Source organism: Panthera tigris, chromosome C1 (genome assembly GCF_018350195.1).
Source record: "Panthera tigris isolate Pti1 chromosome C1, P.tigris_Pti1_mat1.1, whole genome shotgun sequence".
NCBI lineage: Eukaryota > Metazoa > Chordata > Mammalia > Carnivora > Felidae > Panthera > Panthera tigris.
In genome coordinates this window covers 157,714,331-157,726,432 of record NC_056667.1, presented here as the reverse complement: position 1 = coordinate 157,726,432, position 12,102 = coordinate 157,714,331, and positions in this window count along the sequence as shown.

Below are 12,102 nucleotides of genomic sequence, written 5' to 3'. Positions count from 1 at the left end.
TATATTGCAAATATTTTCTTACCTTCTGAGTATTGTTAATTTAGTACTCCTTTACATACTCATATTCTTTACCTGTTTCATATGTCTTTCCAACTAGATGACTGTAAGTCTGCAGAGCAGTGAGTGTGCCCTGCATTTTAAAATTGATCTCCTCATCTCCTCCAGCCACCAAGTTTGCAGTAGAGTGACAAACAGTTCAATGTCCAATAAACTGAATGAATTATTATATAGGAAAGCAAAGTCTTTAGCACATAATCACATATTACTCAATATTTAATACTTTGACCAGTTTCCATTAGGATTCCTTCTTTCAAACACTCTGTCCATTGTCCACTATTCTACACTATCACCATCAGAAGAAACCTGTTAAGAACCACATAAGACTGTTTAAAGCTTTATATACCTTCCTTTAATTTCTGACTCCATGGATGGCAACCCATCATAAACTAAGAGGTGTGAACTCACTAGAGATTCCTAGTTGCTATGATGCTTCCTAAAAACTTGGGCCTTCCTTCCCTCACTTGTATCAGTCTTTCTACTCCCCTCATGACAGAAAAAAGGATGGTAAGCACACATCTGTACACAGAGCACTGACTTTTTTTAAACAAAAAAACTGTTAAGAAATACATGGGCCATAGAAAGAATTACTTAAGAGTATTCTAAAAGCAGTCATGACTTCCAGTAGATATACTATAATAATATAGTTAGTTTACAACCAGCAATAAACCAAAGTGATCAGTTACCTAGAAATCCACTTGTTTAACTCAGAGAGTATACCAGGAAATGGATTAAATGGATTAAAGTTAGTTTAAAAATTAAATTTAAATGCTTTATGGACTTCTGATGTATTTTGTTTTATAGCCAAGGTGGGCATTCAATCTATTACTCTAGAAAATCCAAAAATTAATCTTGTATTGGGCCGACCCACCAGAAAGCTATACACGTGAGCTGCATTGTTTTATTGATTTCGACTGAGTTTTTCTTTATAGTCATGATGTCAGTCCACACTGAAAAACTGTTGCTGGAGTTATCATAAAGATGATGATGAAAACACTATCTCCTATGTTACCCATCCTGAGAACACTGCTTGTTTTTAATCTTCTGAACCCTGCAAATTGTGAAACTGACTATATTTTGCTTTTTGCCCTGGCAGCTAGGAAACTCAGAAGCACGTGCATAGTCCATGAATGAATAAGAAATTAAGATGTCCATTTTGTTCATCAACGTCCCCTTGGCTTAATCTTTTTCCTGTCTTTGTTTTCTATTTTTGGAAAATTCCTTTCCTCACATATTTTATCTGGTTGCATAGTCTGTACTTTTGTCAATGGTTTTAAATACTTTGGGGAATAAGCCAAGTGATGGAGAGATGGACACCTAACTAGAGAGAAGAGAGAAATCAAGGTGTAAGAGTAGAAGCTAAAAGTAAACTTCAATACAACACCAGATTTTGGTCAAGCTACAAAGTCTGGCATCCCCTGGGCCATAATCCAGCCAGGGGGCTAAAGTCCCTTAACTCCCTGCCTATCTCCATCTACCTTGAATCTCCTGGTTTTGATATCTCTCTGACTTGTTAGCTCCTTCACTTTGTTTCCGGGCCCCTGCCTCACCTCACCTTGGATTGCCCTCTGCTTATGACTACTCACATCTTGGCATGGAGACCTGGGTCCCTGTCTAATTTGCTGATTTTGGCCCAAGCCATGCTATAATTACTCCTAAATTCACATATGATATAGGTTTTATCACATTTACCTTCCAAGCTATACAGAAAAGTGCTTTCTTTAGAATCTTGGAAGGCATGAATCTTTTCAGAGTGTTGGAGTCTCCAATGGTATGATTTATAGGCAAAGAATTCACAGTTCTCTGAAAGTAAGGCCAAAGACTTAAAAAACTAGAGGAGCTACATATGCTTTAAGTGGATCTCCAACCAGAGGAGAACTTCAGGAGATGAGGACAAGAGAGCCCTCTATCAGGAGGCAAAAAAGTTAAAGACACTGAGTCCTGATATGAGAGCAAACCCCAATGGCTTTCTGGCTTATCATCACAACATTCTAAATATGAATCTGTTAAATCTTAAGAAGTCTTTTTAAAACCCTGCCCTCATCAATGATCTCCTCTCACATGTCTTCATTTTCCACCTCTCCAGCTGCCCTTCTGCCTAACCTGATTTTCCCACATGACAGGCCCTTTCACTTTATGTCCCCTTTCACTGCCAAGCTGTCCTCACTGCCCTCAAATCCACTTACAGCTTAACTTTTGCCACTGGCTTTTGATCCTCATTCTGCTACTACTCTCTTCCAAAATCAGGCAGTCACCATAGGTCTCCTAAATGTCAAGTCAACAAACATCCTCTTCCCAATTTTCATTCTATTTATCCTTTTAAGGGCATGTGACAGTAGTAATAATAGTAGCTACTTTGTATTGAGCATTAACTGCATGCCAGGGCACCTTGCCACATCATTTCTTTCCCTCACAGCTTAGAGGGATAACGTTGATATTATCTCAGCTAAGAGAATTCCTATAACTTATGTCACATCACACAACCAGCAAGTGGCAGATCAGGAATTCAAATCCAGGAATGTTGGGATGGTGGTTTAAAGGTGGCTGCAAATTCTCTGCCACCACTCTAACAGTCAATTCTCAATCTTTGTCTTACTAGACTCAGAAGCATTTGATACAGTTGATCATTCTCTCTCTTTCAACTCCTTCTCTGGTTTCTAGAACACCACCCTCTTTTAGTTGTTCTCTTGCCTCACTGGCCACTGCTTCTCAAATTCCTTTCCTGGTTTCTCTCTTTCCCGTCTCTAAATGTGGGGTGAGCCTTCAGGACCTCCTCCTTCTTTATCTACATCCACTGCCAGGGTAAAGACTACTAGACCCATGATATTAAATATCACATACATTCTGATGACTCCTACATTTTATGCCTCCAGTCCAGATGTCTCCATGAAACTCCAGACTCCTGTGTCTCACTGCTTACTCATAATCTCTGCTTGGGTGACAAATTTTCATCTCAAATTTAATGTCTGACATGAAACTCTTGATTCCTGCCCCATCCCCTACCACGTCATCTCCTCCCATAATCATCCCCACCTCAGAAAATGGCAGCTTCTACTTTCCAGTTTCTCCAGTCAACAATCTTGAGATTTTCACTATGTCCTCTTTTCCTCTCATGTCCTATATCTAATCCATCAGCAATCCTATCAACTCTACCTTCAAATTATATCCGTAATCCAACCACTTCTTACCAACTTCACCTGGATCCAAGCTGCCATTCTCTCTTACATGGATTGTTACAGATAAGAACTTCTTACCTTGTCTTTCTGCCTCTACTCCTACCAACCCCTCCTATTCACTAACATTCCATTCTCCACATAGTATCTAGAAGGTCCCTTTAAACAGAAGACACTTCATGTCACTTTACTACTCCAAACTCATAATGGCTTTCTATCTCCTTCATAGAAAAATCCAAAATCATTATGGAGGCCTATAAGACTTTACATGGTCTGTCCCCAGTTCTTTCTCTCCACCATCATTTCCTACCTCTCTCCCTTTCTCTCACTGTGTTCCAGCTGCCTTGTCCTCCTTACCATCCCTAAAACATGCCCTGTTCCTTCCCACTTCAGGGCCTTTGCTCTTATTCTTTCCCTAGGCATGGTTTGCTCCCTCACTCCTTTTAAACATTTCCCTCTACCTTTTCAGACAGACCTTCCCTCAGCACCTGGTATGATGATAAATCCCACCTCCACTGTCACTCTCTACTCCCCTTATCCCACTTTACTTTCTTTAGTCAGGCACCTATCACCACCTAGCATAGTATATACTTTATTATTTCTCTCCCCCCTTTAAAATACAAACTCCATGAGGACAGGGAATTTGTTTTGTTCACTGCTGTGTCTGATACTGTGACTGATCGCAGAATATGCTCAATAGATATTTACCAAATGATTGAATAAGTTAATTCCAAGGATCAGCTCACAACCCACTTTTAAGTAGGTCACTATTCACACACATGCTCCTAAAGACCTGAAATAGTTTTAATTAGGAACCTCTTACCTTTTGCCAGACTCATTTGGCAAACTTTTTTACCCTGGGGTCATTCTTTATTTACTTATAATTTTGTGCCAGGTGCATTATTTTTTTTCAGCCATCTTCCAGGTGGAGCGTGTATCCTCACCAAGTCAATGAACTCTTTCCATCTTGATATATATACAGTTATAGTTGGGTTTTTTCTTCCTTCTTAATAGACACAGAAGTGCCAACATATGAACTTTGGGAAGAAAGTGAAGGGTGGGGGCAGAAGAAGGACTATGATCTACAGGGAGGTGCATCATCATCAAGGCAAAGATGCAACACACTTTCCATTTATTCCTTTAAAGTTATTGGAAGAGGGGCACCTGAGTGGCTCAGTCAGTTGAGCATCTGACTCTTGATTTCAGCTCAGGCCATGATCTCAGGGTTGTGGAATTGAGGCCCATGTTGGGCTCCACATTGAGTGTGGAACCTGCTTAAGATCCCTCCCTCCCATCTCTCTCTTTCTTTCTCTCTCTCTCTCTCTCCCTTTCCCCTCTCCCCTGCTTGTGCTCTCTCTGAAAAAAAAAAAAAAAAAAAAAGTCATTGGAAGAATGGTGAGCTGTGCCAGACCACGGTGGACCACTAAGGCAGGACTGACACCAAATCTGGTAAGGATACAGGCCAATTTCCCCACATTGAGCCCTCCTGCCACTGAAGCTGAACCTAGGAGTCAGGATGTGTGGGACTCAGCTGTGTATCTCTCTTAATTAGCCATATCACCTGAAAAAATCCACTCCCAGACTCTGGGCTTCTTCCTCTGCTTGTGGCTGTATTGGATTTTAACAGTGATTTTAAATGTTTTTGGGTCCCGGACCTCTTTCAGAGCTATAAGCCATTGTGTTAGTTTTCTAGGTCTGCCATAACAAAGTACCACAAACTGGATGGCTTGGAACAACAGAAATTTCTTGTGTCACAGTTCTGGAGGCTAGAAGTCCAAAGTCAAGGTGTCAGTAGGGGCATGTACCCTCTGAAACCTGTAGGGCAAGGATTCTTCCTTGCCTCTATCAGCTTGTGGCAGCTGGTGTTCCTTTGCTTCCAAGCATAACTGCAATCTTCACATGGTGTTCTCTCCACGTCTCACACTGTATGTGTCTCTCTGAGTCCAAATCAACCCCCTTTTTATAAGGCACCAACAATATTGGATTAGAGCCTACCCTAACAATCTCATTTCAACTTAATTATCCTTGTCAAGGTCACATTCTCATATACTGAGGATTAGGACTTCAATATACCTTTTTTGAGGAATGTAATTCAACCCATAATGCAACCATGTTCCTAAAAATGGTCTGTTTTGCGTTCACTCTTGGAGAGTTTACAGGCTCTTTGAGGCTCACCCTCTGCCACTTACTAGTTTTTATTAACTGTATGTCTTGAAACAAACCAAACCATACCTCTTTTGAGTCCTCAGTGCTCAACTCTAAAATAACAAACCCCTACCTATCAGAGCTGTAGTGGAGTCAAAGAAATCATGTATAAGACAGTAAATGTACATTGTGAAAGGACAAATGATTGCAAAAGAACTATTTAATGTGGCTGAAATGGGGTCCAAAGTTGCAAAATTGGGTCTCCCAATTGTTTTGATAATACATTTTACCTATAAGAAATGTTTGAGCACACCCTCTGATAACAATTTCTTTTCTTATCAGTTGTGTACAAGTGTTACTAAATTTAAAAATGAATAAGATGAAATAAATAATGTTCTTTAACAGTACCCAAAACATTCTGCAGTTAAGACTATAGAGGTTTGATGGTGTCATACTAATAACTTCCTGCATGATGAACGCTGGGGCAGACGTGCCTCATTAACAGCGCTAACAGCAGTTAACATAAATCCATAGTTCAGGTGGTCTGCATGGTAATTCTGGGTTTTTAAAAATGATTTCCTGGCAAACGTGAGGAGCCTGTCATTGTTTGCAGCCTGATGTGGCTGATGAAGAGCTTGTCCTAGGAGAACAGTTGCCATGGTCTCAGCCGTTTGTTTTCTGTTGCTCACTTGTGCTTTCACTGGAATTAGATTCAATCCGAGGTTTCTTTGAATAAAACTTTTAAAGCCGCTTGTCCACTTTGTAAAGATCTAGTCAGCTGAAACTTGATGGCATCTGCCATGTAACCACGTAACAAGGCACCTTTTACTTTGGTGCTTTCCAGGAATCTAAAAATTGAACCCACAAATTGAACCCACTCAGCCCCTTGGCTATCGAGCTCCCTCATGATTCATCTGCAGATCAGACAAAACCATCCAATGTTTAGACTGAGTGAAGGCACTAGTGTTTAACTTTACACATGGCAACAGGAAAGCATAATTTGTTTCTTGTTTTTTAGATCCAAAACAAGCAGATATAAAAGTATTTTCTTGTTTTGTATCCTCCCATATTGGAGACCACTGGAACAGTCGGTACTCCTCCTTTATGCCTCTTCTCCCTCAAGTGTGTGTTGATGTGGATGAGTATATAAGTAACTGATGAGGCCAAGAAGGTCAGGTCTAGGGCAGGGGAAGTGTGGAAGAAAGTGGAGGAAGTGGTATGTGTTTATTTCCTCTCTGGCTCCCTGGCCTGAGGACAAAAATAGAAGGAAATGCTTTTCTGGAGGGATTTGACGCTACTCTGTAAAGAGAGGAGTGTCAGGAGCCAACCAAAATTGGGAGGCTCTGGGCACAAGCAGAATTGCTTAGGGACCCAACTAACAGAGTGGGACTCAGAGCTGACAAAAGGGATTACTTCCCTTCTTTGGAGTAGAACCCCAGCGCTTTGGCATCCTGAAACCGGAGACTTTGGGAATAACCAGAACCAGCAGCCCCACAAACAGTGGTGTTCTGATGGTGACTAAGTGGGCAGCAGGTAAAAGGGCAAAGAAGAGCCAGACAGGAAAGAAATAAGAGGGCAGATGCCACATAATGATGGTACCTCAAACTGGCTGTGGGCACAAATGGAACACACTCTTAGGATTTCTAAGAATTTCTGGGCAATACTTTGGGGGTTCTGTAGGCAGAATAATGGACCCCCAAAATGTCCATGTCCTAATCCTCAGAATCTGTAAATATGTTGGGTTACATGGCAAAGCACAATTAAGGCTGCAGAAGGGATTACAGTTGCTAATCAGCTGACCTGAAGATAGGAAGATTACCCTGGATTACCACCAGTAAGTATCCTTACATGGGGAGAAGGGAGACAGAATAGTCAGTGTCAGAGTGATGAAATGTGAGAAAGGCCACTGCTGACTTTGAGGACATAGGAAGGAGACATGAGCCAAGGAATGTGGGGAGCCTCCAAAAGCTGGAATAGACAAGAAAATGGATTTTCCCCTAGAGCCTCCACAATGGAACTCAGCCCTGACGACTCCTTGATTTTAGCCCAGTGAGACCCAGTTGAGACCTCTGACTTTCAAAAGTCTAAGATAATAAATTTGTGTTGTTTTAAGCCACTAGATTTGTAATAATTTGTTATAGCTGCAATATGAAGTTAACACAGGGATGTGCAGCTCAGACCTTGCTATTTTGAGGTTGAGCCTGAAGACATTAGAAACCTAAATATATATCTATATAAATATAAAGCAGTATTATTATGTAGATGCTGAATGGCTTCAAGAAATTTCCAAATCAGCCAGGCTCCCTATGACGTGGTAGCCTAGAGATGACTAATTCCAAACACCTCCTCACCTCTTCAGGTACTATGCTTCCCATTCCCTCAGTCTTCTGGAAGGAAGAAGGCAAGAAGGGGATTCTTTCATGAGAGCTAGGTGTGGACTGCAGGGTAAGGGCAGCCAGAAGAGGCCATACCCACCAAGACTGATGAGTAATATAGCATGCATGCAGGAGCTGCCAGCCCAAGAGATATGCGGCATAAAAAGAGTGGGAGGAGGTGATCGGGAGTCCAGAGAACACAGCTAAGATTTACAACAAGAATACAAGGCCAAAGTGAAGTGGGAGCTGAGGGTTCAGATACAGAAGAAGCAATAAGGCAGCAGGGTCCAGCAGGAAACCGCCCCCCCCCCCATCCCCACCACAGTACACCTGGCCACATGCTTTGTGTAAAGCTAAATAACAAAACCTGGGTGAGGCCTGGTGGAGATCAATGCCCATATCTCAAACCAGTATGAAGCCTAATCCTGAGATGCCCACTTGCTCTCTGTGCAGGTATGAAGGCCCTGCGAGACACAAGAAGCAGATGGTACTGCTCCTTGGATCGTACCCCACAGTGTTTGGCCCTGCCTAGGTGGACACCTGGATTTTCTGGGAAATCTCCCTCAAACCATGGCACCTGTCTCAGGGGGCCACCACAGCTGCTCCTCAATACCCAAGTACTACTTCTACCATGCAGTCTCCTTTGTTCTGCAATGGAAAAACCGATGGCAGTTAAGAATCAACTCCTTTCATTCCACACTCCATTCCAGAAGTCCCAAATCCAGGGAGAACTCAGAGAGAAAATGCAGAGCTCTTTCCACGCTGAACACTGTGGAGCGAAGGGAGTCTTTCCTGCCCAGGCAGGTCTGGATGAGGACAGGAGTTCTTGGCTCAGTGGTACAAAACAAGGGAGAAGAGGAACCTCTCATGTGCCTACATCCTGTCTAAAAGCAGACTAAGTCCTGCTAGGCACATTATGTAAGCAGGTCTTGATTTCTACAGAAACACCGCCTAGGGGTTGATGGGGTGGCAGTCTGCCCAACCCCCAGGACTCTCCTAGGCAGAGCACCTCCCTTCCACCTCCAACTCCCCCACCTGTAATCATGCCTCTGGCAGTGCTCCAGGAGCAACAGAGTCAAAACTAAATAAAGTCACTGTATTTGTTTCCTAGCGCTGTCATAACAAAGTACGACAAATTAGATGGCTTAAAACAATAGAAATTCATTCTCTCACAGTTCTAGAGGTCATAAGTCCAAAATCAAAGTGTTGGCAGGAACATACTCATTCTGAAGCCTCTAGGGAAGGATCTTTCCTTGCCTCTTCCCACTTCTGGTGGCCCAGGCATTCCTCAACTTGTGGCAGTGCTGCTGTCTTCCTGTGTCTCTGTTGTCACACTGTCACATGTGTCTCTGTATGTCACAAATTTCCCTCTTCACAGAAGGATGCCAGTCATATTAGATGAAGGGCCCACTCTGCTCGAATGTGATCTCATTTTAACTTAACACATACATTTGCAGTGAGCCCATTTTCCAAATAAGGCCACATTCTTAGGGAGTAGGGGGGTTAAGACTTCAAGGTACTTTTTGTGGGAGACACACTACAATTCAGTCTGAAGCAGTCATGGTTGACTATTCTGCTGGAATTCTCTTTTCTACCTTTACATTCTTCATAACATGCAATACGTTCTCATTTGTATCATCTGTCATTTCTCAATCTCAGCCAGAGTGGGAATGGCAAAGGCAGGCACCAGAATTCCCACCAGCAGATATATTTTTGAAATATAAATAAACAAACAACAGTCTAATGGTTATTTGGGGGCAGGGTTTTTCTCAACGTTGGTTGCACTTTAGAATCATCTGGGGAGGGGCATCTGGCTGTTTCAGTCAGTGGAGCATGCAACTCTTGATCTTGGAATTGTGAGTTCAAGCCCCGTGTTGGATGGAGAGATTAATTAAAAATAAAATGTAAAAAAAAAAAAAAGAATTGATCTTAGCGGGGAAGAGTTAAGATGGTAGAGAAGTACGGGGACTCCAGGCTTTCCTCGTCCCTCAAACATAGATAGATTGAGGTCAGATTATTTGGAATACCCAGGAAATCGATCTGCAGAATGGCAGAAGGATCTCCACAGTTGAAGGGAGCTAGCATGGCAGGTATGAGGCTTACTTCAACAAACAAACCAAAGCACACCTAGTTGAAGTTCCAAACACTCCCCACTGCAAGCAAGGAGGAACTCTGCAGGGGACTGACCAGTGGGAAAGAGCAGCCAAAATGCAGCAGCAGAGTGCACACAGCATACACCAAAAACACTTCCTGAAGTTCCAGGCCCTGGACCATGTATGACCCCTTCTTAATATAGCAGTACTCTCAGGTGCAGGAAACATAACAAGCTTTTAAAACATGCAAAAGACAGAAACTTGGCCAAAATGACAAGAGGGAGGAATTCTCCCCAAAAGAAAGTTCAAGAAGAAATCACAGCCAGAGAATTGCTCAAAACAGATATAAATAATATACCTGAACAAGAATTTAGAATAACACTCATAAGACTAATAGCTGAGCTTGAAAAAAGCATAGAAGACAGCAGAAAAACTCTTGCTACAGAGATAGGAGACCTAAGAACCAGTCAGGATGAATTAAAAAATGGTATAACTGGGATGAAAAATAAGCTAGATACAGTGACAGTGAAGATGGAAGAAGCAGAGGAGAAAATTGATGATATAGAAGATAAAATTAGGGAAAATAATTAAGCTGAAAAAAAGAGGGAGAGGAAATTATTAGATCATGAGGGGAGACTTACAGAACTTAGTGATTCGATAAAATGAAACAATGTCCAGGGGCACCTGGGTGGCTCAGTCAGTTAAGCATCTGACTTCAGCTCAGGTCATGATCTCACAGTTTGTGAGGTCAAGCCCCGTGTCAGGCTCTGTGCTGACAGCTCAGAGCTTGGAACCTACTTCAGATTCGGTCTCCTTCTCTCTCTGCCCCTCCCCCACTCATACTCTGTCTCTCTCTCTCCCTCAAAAATAAACATTGAAAAAATGAAACAATGTCTATATCATAGGAGTCCCAGAAGAAGAAGAGTAAAAAAGGGAGCAGAAGGTTTATTTGAACAAATTACCGCTGAGAACTTCCCTAATGTGGGGAAGGAAACAGGCATTCAAGTCCAAGAGGCACAGAGAACTCCCTTCAAAATCAAGAAAAACAGGTAAACACCATGATATATCATAGTGAAACTTGAAAAATACAAAAATAAAGAGAGAATTCTGAAAGCCGCTAGGGATAAAAGGTCCTTACCCTACAAAAGTAGACACATAAGGTTAGCAGCAGACCTGTCCACTGAAACTTGGCAGGCCAGAAGGGAGTGGCAGGAAATATTCAATGTGCTGAATGGGAAAAATATGCGGCCAAGAATTCTTTATCCAGCAGGGCTGTCATTCAGAATAGAAGAAGGGATAAAGAGTTTCCCACACAAAAACTAAAAAGTTCACTTGTTCACTGAACAAGCCCTGCAAGAAATTTTAAGGGCGCCTCTCTGAGTGGAGAAAAAAGAAAAAGAAGACTAAAGCACCAAAGACTACAAAGGACCAGAGACCATCACCAGAAACACCAACTCTACAGGTAACACAATGGCACTCAATCTGTATCTTTCAATAATCACTCTGAATGTAAATGGACTAAATGCTCCAATCAAAAGACATACAGTACCAGAATAGATTTAAAAAACAAGACCCATCTATATGCTGCCTACAATAGATTCATTTTAGACCTAAAGATACCTGCAGATTGAAGTGAGGGGATGGAGAACCCTCTATCATACTAATGGATGTCAAAAGAGAGCTGGAGTAGCCATACTTATATCAGACAAACTATACTTTAAAACAATGACCACAACAAAAGATGAAGAAGGGCATTATACAATAATTAATTGTATATCCATCCATTGTATATACAATAATTAATTGTATATTATCCATCAAGAAGATCTAACAATCATATTTATGCCCTCAGATTGCAAGCACCCAAATATATAAATCAATTAATAACAAACATAAAGAAACTCAATGATAATAAAACCTTAATAGTAGGGGACTTTAATACCCCACTTACAACAATGGACAGATCATCTAAGCAAAAAATCAACAAGGGAACAATGCTTTGAAAGGCACACTGGACCAGATGGACTTAACAGACATATTCAGAACATTTCATTGCAAAGCAGCGGAACACACATTCTTCTCAAGTGCACGTGGAACATTCTCCAGAATAGATCACACACTGGGTTACACATTAGTCCCCAACAGGTACAAAAAGACTGAGATCATACTATGCATATTTTCAGATCATAATGCTAGGAAACTTGAAATCAACCACAAGAAAAATTTGGAAACCCTTCAAATACATGGAGGTTAAAGAAC